Below are 10,469 nucleotides of genomic sequence, written 5' to 3' on the forward strand. Positions count from 1 at the left end.
GGGGGGGGTGGGGTGAGAGGGATTACTTAACCTATCCTAGGTATTCCTTAAAGAGGTGGGGTTTCAGGTGTCTCCGGAAGGTGGTGATTGACTCCGCTGTCCTGGCGTCGTGAGGGAGTTTGTTCCACCATTGGGGGGGCCAGGGCAGCGAACAGTTTTGACTGGGCTGAGCGGGAGCTGTACTTCCTCAGTGGTAGGGAGGCGAGCAGGCCAGAGGTGGATGAACGCAGTGCCCTTGTTTGGGTGTAGGGCCTGATCAGAGCCTGGAGGTACTGAGGTGCCGTTCCCCTCACAGCTCCGTAGGCAAGCACCATGGTCTTGTAGCGGATGCGAGCTTCAACTGGAAGCCAGTGGAGAGAACGGAGGAGCGGGGTGACGTGAGAGAACTTGGGAAGGTTGAACACCAGACGGGCTGCGGCGTTCTGGATGAGTTGAAGGGGTTTAATGGCACAGGCAGGGAGCCCAGCCAACAGCGAGTTGCAGTAATCCAGACGGGAGATGACAAGTGCCTGGATTAGGACCTGCGCCGCTTCCTGTGTGAGGCAGGGTCGTACTCTGCGGATGTTGTAGAGCATGAACCTACAGGAACGGGCCACCGCCTTGATGTTAGTTGAGAACGACAGGGTGTTGTCCAGGATCACACCAAGGTTCTTGAGGAGGACACAGTGGAGTTGTCAACCGTGATGGCGAGATCATGGAACGGGCAGTCCTTCCCCGGGAGGAAGAGCAGCTCCGTCTTGCCGAGGTTCAGCTTGAGGTGGTGATCCGTCATCCACACTGATATGTCTGCCAGACATGCAGAGATGCGATTCGCCACCTGGTCATCAGAAGGGGAAAGGAGAAGATTAATTGTGTGTCGTCTGCATAGCAATGATAAGAGAGACCATGTGAGGTTATGACAGAGCCAAGTGACTTGGTGTATAGCGAGAATAGGAGAGGGCCAAGAACAGAGCCCTGGGGGACACCAGTGGTGAGAGCGCGTGGTGAGGAGACAGATTCTCGCCACGCCACCTGGTAGGAGCGACCTGTCAGGTAGGACGCAATCCAAGCGTGGGCCGCGCCGGAGATGCCCAACTCGGAGAGGGTGGAGAGGAGGATCTGATGGTTCACAGTATCGAAGGCAGCCGATAGATCTAGAAGGATGAGAGCAGAGGAGAGAGAGTTAGCTTTAGCAGTGCGGAGCGCCTCCGTGATACAGAGGAGAGCAGTCTCAGTTGAATGACTAGTCTTGAAACCTGACTGATTTGGATCAAGAAGGTCATTCAGAGAGAGATAGCGGGAGAGCTGGCCAAGGACGGCACGTTCAAGAGTTTTGGAGAGAAAAGAAAGAAGGGATACTGGTCTGTAATTGTTGACATCGGAGGGATCGAGTGTAGGTTTTTTCAGAAGGGGTGCAACTCTCGCTCTCTTGAAGACGGAAGGGACGTAGCCAACGGTCAGGGATGAGTTGATGAGCGAGGTGAGGTAAGGGAGAAGGTCTCCGGAAATGGTCTGGAGAAGAGAGGAGGGGATAGGGTCAAGCGGGCAGGTTGTTGGGCGGCCGGCCGTCACAAGACGCGAGATTTCATCTGGAGAGAGAGGGGAGAAAGAGGTCAGAGCATAGGGTAGGGCAGTGTGAGCAGAACCAGCGGTGTCGTTTGACTTAGCAACGAGGATCTGTCGTCGACCTTCTTTTCAAAATGGTTGACGAAGTCATCTGCAGAGAGGGAGGAGGGGGGGGGGGGCGGAGGATTCAGGAGGGAGGAGAAGGTGGCAAAGAGCTTCCTAGGGTTAGAGGCAGAAGCTTGGAATTTAGCGTGGTAGAAAGTGGCTTTAGCAGCAGAGACAGAGGAGGAAAATGTAGAGAGGAGGGAGTGAAAGGATGCCAGGTCCGCAGGGAGGCGAGTTTTCCTCCATTTCCGCTCGGCTGCCCGGAGCCCTGTTCTGTGAGCTCGCAATGAGTCATCGAGCCACGGAGCGGGAGGGAGGACCGAGCCGGCCTGGAGGATAGGGGACATAGAGAGTCAAGAGATGCAGAGAGGGAGGAGAGGAGGGTTGAGGAGGCAGAATCAGGAGATAGGTGGGAGAAGGTTTGAGCGGAGGGAAGAGATGATAGGATGGAAGAGGAGAGAGTAGCGGGGGAGAGAGAGCGAAGGTTGGGACGGCGCGATACCATCAGTAGGGGCAGTGTGGGAGGTGTTGGATGAGAGCGAGAGGGAAAAGGATACAAGGCAGTGGTCGGAGACTTGGAGGGAGTTGCAATGAGGTTAGTGGAAGAACAGCATCTAGTAAAGATGAGGTCGAGCGTATTGCCTGCCTTGTGAGTAGGGGGGAAGGTGAGAGGGTGAGGTCAAAAGAGGAGAGGAGTGGAAAGAAGGAGGCAGAGAGGAAAGAGTCAAAGGTAGACGTGGGGAGGTTAAAGTCGCCCAGAACTGTGAGAGGTGAGCCGTCCTCAGGAAAGGAGCTTATCAAGGCATCAAGCTCATTGATGAACTCTCCGAGGGAACCTGGAGGGCGATAAATGATAAGGATGTTAAGCTTGAAAGGGCTAGTGACTGTGACAGCATGGAATTCAAAGGAGGCGATAGACAGATGGGTAAGGGGAGAAAGAGAGAATGACCACTTGGGAGAGATGAGGATCCCGGTGCCACCACCCCGCTGACCAGACGCTCTCGGGGTGTGCGAGAACACGTGGGCGGACGAAGAGAGAGCAGTAGGAGTAGCAGTGTTGTCTGTGGTGATCCATGTTTCCATCAGGGCCAAGAAGTCGAGGGACTGGAGGGAGGCATGGGCTGAGATGAACTCTGCCTTGTTGACCGCAGATTGGCAGTTCCAGAGGCTACCGGAGACCTGGAACTCCACGTGGGTCGTGCGCGCTGGGACCACCAGAGTAGGGTGGCACGCGGTGAGGAGCGTTTGTATGGTCTGTGCAGAGAGGAGAGAACAGGGATAAACCGACACATAGTTGACAGGCTACAGAAGAGGCTACGCTAATGCAAAGGAGATTGGAATGACAAGTGGACTACACGTCTCGAATGTTCAGAAAGTTAAGCTACGTAGCAAGAATCTTATTGACTAAAATGATTAAAATGATACAGTACTGCTGAAGTAGGCCAGCTGGCAGTGGGTGCGTTGTTGACACTACACTAATCAAGTCGTTCCGTTGAGTGTAATAGTTTCTGCAGTGTTGCTATTCGGGGCTAGCAGGCTAGCTAGCAGTGTTGTTTACGTTACGTTGCGTTAAAAGAACGACAATAGATGGCTAGCGAACCTAGAAGATCGCTCTAGACTACACAATTATCTTTGATACAAAGACGGCTATGTAGCTAGCTAAGTAGCTAGCTACGATCAAACAAATCAAACCGTTGTACTGTAATGAAAATGAAGTGAAAATGTGATACAACCTGTGAATGCGACCGGGTAGTTGAGTTCTATACAGAAGACGTTGGCTAGCGTTGGCTAGCTGTTGGCTAGCTAGCAGAGTCACCTACGTTAAGGACGACAAATAGCTGGCTAGCTAACCTCGGTAAATTAAGATAATCACTCTAAGACTACACACTCTAAACCTAAACAACACAATTATCTTGGATACGATGATACGATGATACGAAGACAGCAAAGACAGCTATGTAGCTAGCTGACACTAAACTAATCAAGTCGTTCAGTTGAGTGTAACAGTTTCTCCAGTGCAGCTAATCAGTGGACGTTAGCTAGCTGGCTAGTGAAGACTAGTGAAGACTACGTTAGGACGGCGAAATACGATAATTACGCAATTATCTTTTGATACAAAGACGGCTATGTAGCTAGCTGAGAAGAAATTGCTAAGATAAGACAAATCAAACCGTTGTGATATAATGAAATATAATGAAAAAGTTATACTACCCGTTGGAGCGACGTGCAGATGCGACCACTCCGCTCCAACCGGAACCGGAAATAGAAGACTCAAGGCTGTAATCGTTGCTAGAGGTGCTTCAACAAAATACTGAGTAAAAAGACTAAATACTAATGTAAAGTGATATTTTTTCAATATATATATGTGCAAATGTGCAAACCTGTTTTTGCCTTGTCATTATGGGGTAATGTGTGTAGATTGATGACAGAGAAAAAACAATTTAATACATTTTTTAACAAGGCTTTATTAACGTAGCGAAATGTGGAAAATGTCAATGAGTCAAGGAATGAATACTCTCCGAAGGCACTATAAGTGACCCAACTGGCTGTGTCAAAATAACCCAACGTGTTCTGTCCAATACTTTAAAAAATGTTTTGGTGTGTCATCCACACACATCTATATACATTTAGTATATTGATCTGGAAAATGTGATTAATATTGTAATTCCTGGTAAATACTCATCTAAATAAGTACGGGTGTATCTGGACTGGCGGGACAGCACTCTGTCCTACAGCAAAGCCTCATCTGATTCACCAACGCTTCTCTATATGTTTGTTCTTCACCACCTTCACACAGGGTTTTGTGACCTCAAATAAAACTTCTTAGGGATAGCCCCCTTTTTCAATTTTCGCCCAGGCTTTATCGTAACCGGCCGCGACAGGGAGGTCCGTGGGGCGACGCACAATTGGCCTAGCGTCGTCCGGGTTAGGGAGGGGTTGGCTGGATATCCTTGTCTCATTACGCACCAGCGACTCCTGTGGCGGGCCGGGTGCAGTGCGCGCTAACCAAGGTTGCCAGGTGCACGGTGTTTCCTCTGACACATTGGTGCGGCTGGCTTCCGGGTTGGATGCGCGCTGTGTTAAGAAGCAGTGCGGCTTGGTTGGGTTGTGTATCAGAGGACGCATGACTTTCAACCTTCATCTCTCCCGAGCCCGTACGGGAGTTGTAGCGATGAGACAAGATAGTAGCTAATAAACAATTGGATACCACGAAATTGGGGAGAAAAATGGGATAAAACATTTTTTTACAATTAAAAATAAATAAATGTTGTATCGAGACTGCCCAAATGTGCCTTATTTGTTTATTAATAACTTTTCATGTTCAAAATTGTGCACTCTCCTCAAACTATAGCATGGTATTCTTAACTCTGTAATAGCTACTGTAAATTGGACAGTGCAGTTAGATTAACAAGAATTTAAGCTTTCTGCCAATATCAGACATGTCCTGGGAAATGTTCTTGTTACTTACAATCTCATGCTAATTACATTAGCCTACGTTAGCTCAACCGTCCCATGGAATGGACACCGATCCCAAAGACGTTTTAAAATGACAAGATGAAGACCTCAGGGTCAAAACGTCCAAATAACATCACCTGGGAACATGAGCAGCAGTGCTTTTTATTTTTCCTATAGTGGTACATCTTCATTCAAAGGCTTATATGCCACTTGAATCATTCTAATGATGGCACAAAATGAATCAAGTTTATATATCCAATAAAAGCAGTAAATATTAAAACATAGATTATATACAAAAGCAAGAGTTAGCTGTAACCAAATTACGATGACTAAATTGTTTGGGTGGTATCACTAATCACATGTATTGCAATATTGCGTGATGACTATTCTGAGGGCATTCTCCCAGAAGACAAGCACAATGTGCCTTTAAAATGAATAAGGTCTTGATCAAGGAAAACTCTCTCACTTTCTACCGCTAGATGGAGCTCACAGCACGCGTTTGTGTGTGTGTGTGTGTGTGTGTGTGTGTGTGTGTGTGTGTGTGTGTGTGTGTGTGTGTGTGTGTGTGTGTGTGTGTGTGTGTGTGTGTGTGTGTGTGTGTGTGTGTGTGTGTGTGTGTGTGTGTGCGTGCGTGCGTGCGTGCGCGTGCGCGCGTGCGTGCGTGTGTGTTGTCTCTGTGTTTAATAATCAGGGTGAGAACCTCAACAAAGCATTACAATTGCTTGTTATCTTGTCTGTCTTTTGGGAAATTGAATGATTGAACTTCCAGAGCTGTCTCTCTGCACATCTCTGGGGTTATTCTCTCTTGTTTATTCACGTTTTAATGTGAAAACTTTACTCATTGTTTGATATTAGCTGTTTGCTTGTGATTGGGTTGGTGTCAAGTCGAGGCTGTGACACAAGCACAGGCCAAATGAGAATGACAACCCTGGCTCTTCACCCCCCCCCCCCCCCCTCTCTCTCTCTCTCTCTCTTTTTTACATTTCAGCCATTTAGCAGACCCTCTTATCCAGAGTGACTTACAATTACATCTCTTCTCTCTCCCCTCTTTCACTCTCCATCCTCTCCTCTCTCTCTCCATCCTCTCTCTCTCTCTCTCTCTCTCTCTCTCTCTCTCTCTCTCTCTCTCTCTCTCTCTCTCTCTCTCTCTCACTCCCTCCTTCCACCAGCTTTCCCTCTTTTTCTCTCCTTCCTTCCCTCCCTCCATCTCTCTTTAATGACTACTCGTATTGTTTCTGTTCTGCTCCAGGCGTCCTGATGCTAGCTGGGATATGTCTGTTAATCTCCTACAGCCTTATTACACCCAGATCTACTTTAATATTTCATGAGGTGAAATGAGACCCATGGAATTAGATACTGGTAGTTTGGGCTGGGTGGTGATCAGGGTCCAGCTGTAGCATCCTCACTTACAAACACACACACACTAGTGAAAGCACACACACACACTTACAGGTCCAAGGTTATATGGTCTATGTGTGTGTGCTGTGGTGTTGACCACGTTGGGCAGAAGCTTGTGCCCAGTGATTTAAACTCCAACCCCAGCCAGTTTATCATAGTTAAAGTTCAGTAACATCCACAATTCTTAACCTGTTACCAGAAACCAGTAGTGATAGTGGCAGGCACAGAATGAGGCATAGGAGGGAGACAGCTGCTCTGCCACCCGCCTGTCGTGTTCGTAAACAGTGCACGCACACAAACAAACACACACACATACACATAGCTTTGGCTGAGGTGTGAATATTCACCTAGACATAGAAAGTGTGCAATAAACTGAAATGCAGTCTTCCTCTTGGCACAGGAAGACAGAAGTTCAGAGCTCGGAGATGCTACATTTAATAATGAGTAGTACATTTCGCATCACTGACTCCAATCTGAGAAATCCAATTTGAGAATTGTTTAATTATTCCGTTTGGAAAATGAATCCATTAAAAGTTCACACAACAGAAACAACAAAATGTATTTACATTGGTATTTTATTGAGTAGAATTTCAAATTACTGTTCTAATTATTGTCTGAAACCATCTATATACAGACAATACCATCTCTAGTGGTACCCAGAGACAATGCCATCTATATACAGACAATACCATCTCTAGTGGTACCCAGAGACAATGCCATCTATATACAGACGATACCATCTCTAGTGGTACACAGAGACAATGCCATCTATATACAGACAATACCATCCCTGGTGGTACACAGAGACAATGCCATCTCTATACAGACAATACCACCTCTAGTGATACACAGAGACAATAACAGAAAATACCATCTCTAGTGGTACACAGAGACAATAACATCTGTATACAGAGAAAATAAAATCTCTACACAGATATTATACCATCTCTCAAAAATATCATCTCTACAAAGAGACATTACCATCTCTACACAGAGACAGTACCATCTCTATTGATATCCATAGACAATACCATCTCTTCACGAGACAGTACCATCTCTTCACAGAGACAGTACCATCTCTACACAGAGACAGTACCATCTCTACACAGAGACAATACAATCTCTACACAGAGACAGTACCATCTCTACACAGAGAAAATACCATCTCTACACAGAGACAATACAATCTCTACACAGAGACAGTACCATCTCTACACAGAGAAAATACCATCTCTACACAGAGACAATACCATCTCTTCACAGAGACACTACCATCTCTACACAGAGACAATACCATCTCTACACAGAGACAGTACCATCTCTTCACAGAGACAATACCATCTCTACACAGAGCCATTACTATCTCTACACAGAGACAATACCATCTATACACTGAGACAATACCATTGCTTAACAGAGACTGTACGATCTCTACACAGAGACAGTACCATCTCTACACAGAGACAATACCATCTCTACACAGAAACAATACCATCTATACACTGAGACAATATCATTGCTTAACAGAGACTGTACAATCTCTACACAGAGACAGTACCATCTCTACACAGAGACAAAACCATCTCTTCACAGAGACAGTACCATCTCTTCACAGAGACAATACCATCTCTACACAGAGACAATACAATCTCTACACAGAGGCAATACCATCTCTACACAGAGACAATACCATCTCTACACAGAGACAATTTAATCTCTACAAAGATACAATTTAATATCTTCACAGAGACAATACCATCTCTACACAGAAACAATACCATCTCTACACAGAGACAGTACCATCTCTACACAGAGACAATACCATCTCTACACAGAGACAATACCATCTCTACACAGAGACAGTACCATCTCTACACAGAGACAGTACCATCTCTACACAGAGATAATACCATCTCTACACAGAGACATTACCATCTCTACACAGAGAAAATACCATCTCTACACAGAGACAATACCATCTCTACACAGAGACAGTATCATCTCTACACAGAGAAAATACCATCTCTACACAGAGACAATACAATCTCTACACAGAGACAGTACCATCTCTACACAGAGATAATACCATCTCTACACAGAGACATTACCATCTCTACACAGAGACAGTATCATCTCTACACAGAGAAAATACCATCTCTACACAGAGACAATACCATCTCTACACAGAGACAGTACCATCTCTTCACAGAGACAATACCATCTCTACACAGAGACAATACAATCTCCACACAGAGACAATACCATCTCTACACAGAGACAGTACCATCTCTACACAGAGACAATACCATCTCTACACCGAGACAGTACCATCTCTACACAGAAACAATACCATCTATACACTGAGACAATACCATTGCTTAACAGAGACTGTACAATATCTAATCCCAGAGACAATACCATCTCTTCACAGAGACAATACCATTTCTTCACAGAGACAAAACCATCTCTACACAGAGACATTACTATCTCTACACAGAGACAATACCATCTATACACTGAGACAATACCATTGCTTAACAGAGACTGTACAATCTCTACACAGAGACAGTACCATCTCTACACAGAGACAATACCATCTCTTCACAGAGACAGTACCATCTCTTCACAGAGACAATACCATCTCTACACAGAGACAATACCATCTCTTCACAGAGACAATACCATCTCTACACAGAGACAGTACCATCTCTACACAGAGACAATACCATCTCTTCACAGAGACAGTACCATCTCTTCACAGAGACAGTACCATCTCTACACAGAGACAGTACCATCTCTACACAGAGCCAATACCATCTCTTCACAGAGACAGTACCATCTCTACACAGAGACAGTACCATCTCTACACAGAGACAATACCATCTCTACACAGAGACAAAACCATCTCTACACAGAGACAGTACCATCTCTACACAGAGACAATACAATCTCTACACAGAGGCAATACCATCTCTACAAAGAGACAATACCATCTCTACACAGAGACAATTTAATCTCTACAAAGATACAATTTAATATCTTCACAGAGACAATACCATCTCTACACAGAAACAATACCATCTCTACACAGAGACAGTACCATCTCTACACAGAGACAATACCATCTCTACACAGAGACAATACCATCTCTACAGAGACACTACCATCTCTACACAGAGACAGTACCATCTCTATTGATATCCAGAGGCAATACCATCTCTACACAGAAACAATACCATCTCTACACAGAGACAGTACCATCTCTACACAGAGACAATACCATCTCTACACAGAGACAATACCATCTCTACAGAGACACTACCATCTCTACACAGAGACAATACCATCTCTACACAGAGATAATACCATCTCTACACAGAGACAATACCATCTCCACACAGAGACAATACCATCTCTACAAAGATACAATTCCATCTCTTCACAGAGACAATACCATCTCTACACAGAGACAGTACCATCTCTTCACAGAGACAATACCATCTCTACACAGAGACAATACCATCTCTTCACAGAGACAATACCATCTCTACACAGAGACAGTACCATCTCTACACAGAGACAATACCATCTCTTCACAGAGACAGTACCATCTCTTCACAGAGACAGTACCATCTCTTCACAGAGACAGTACCATCTCTACACAGAGACAGTACCATCTCTACACAGAGACAATACCATCTCTTCACAGAGACAGTACCATCTCTACACAGAGACAGTACCATCTCTACACAGAGACAATACCATCTCTACACAGAGACAATACCATCTCTACACAGAGACAGTACCATCTCTACACAGAGACAATACAATCTCTACACAGAGGCAATACCATCTCTACAAAGAGACAATACCATCTCTACACAGAGACAATTTAATCTCTACAAAGATACAATTTAATATCTTCACAGAGACAATACCATCTCTACACAGAAACAATACCATCT

Source organism: Oncorhynchus gorbuscha, linkage group LG11 (genome assembly GCF_021184085.1).
Source record: "Oncorhynchus gorbuscha isolate QuinsamMale2020 ecotype Even-year linkage group LG11, OgorEven_v1.0, whole genome shotgun sequence".
In the NCBI taxonomy this organism is placed as follows: domain Eukaryota; kingdom Metazoa; phylum Chordata; class Actinopteri; order Salmoniformes; family Salmonidae; genus Oncorhynchus; species Oncorhynchus gorbuscha.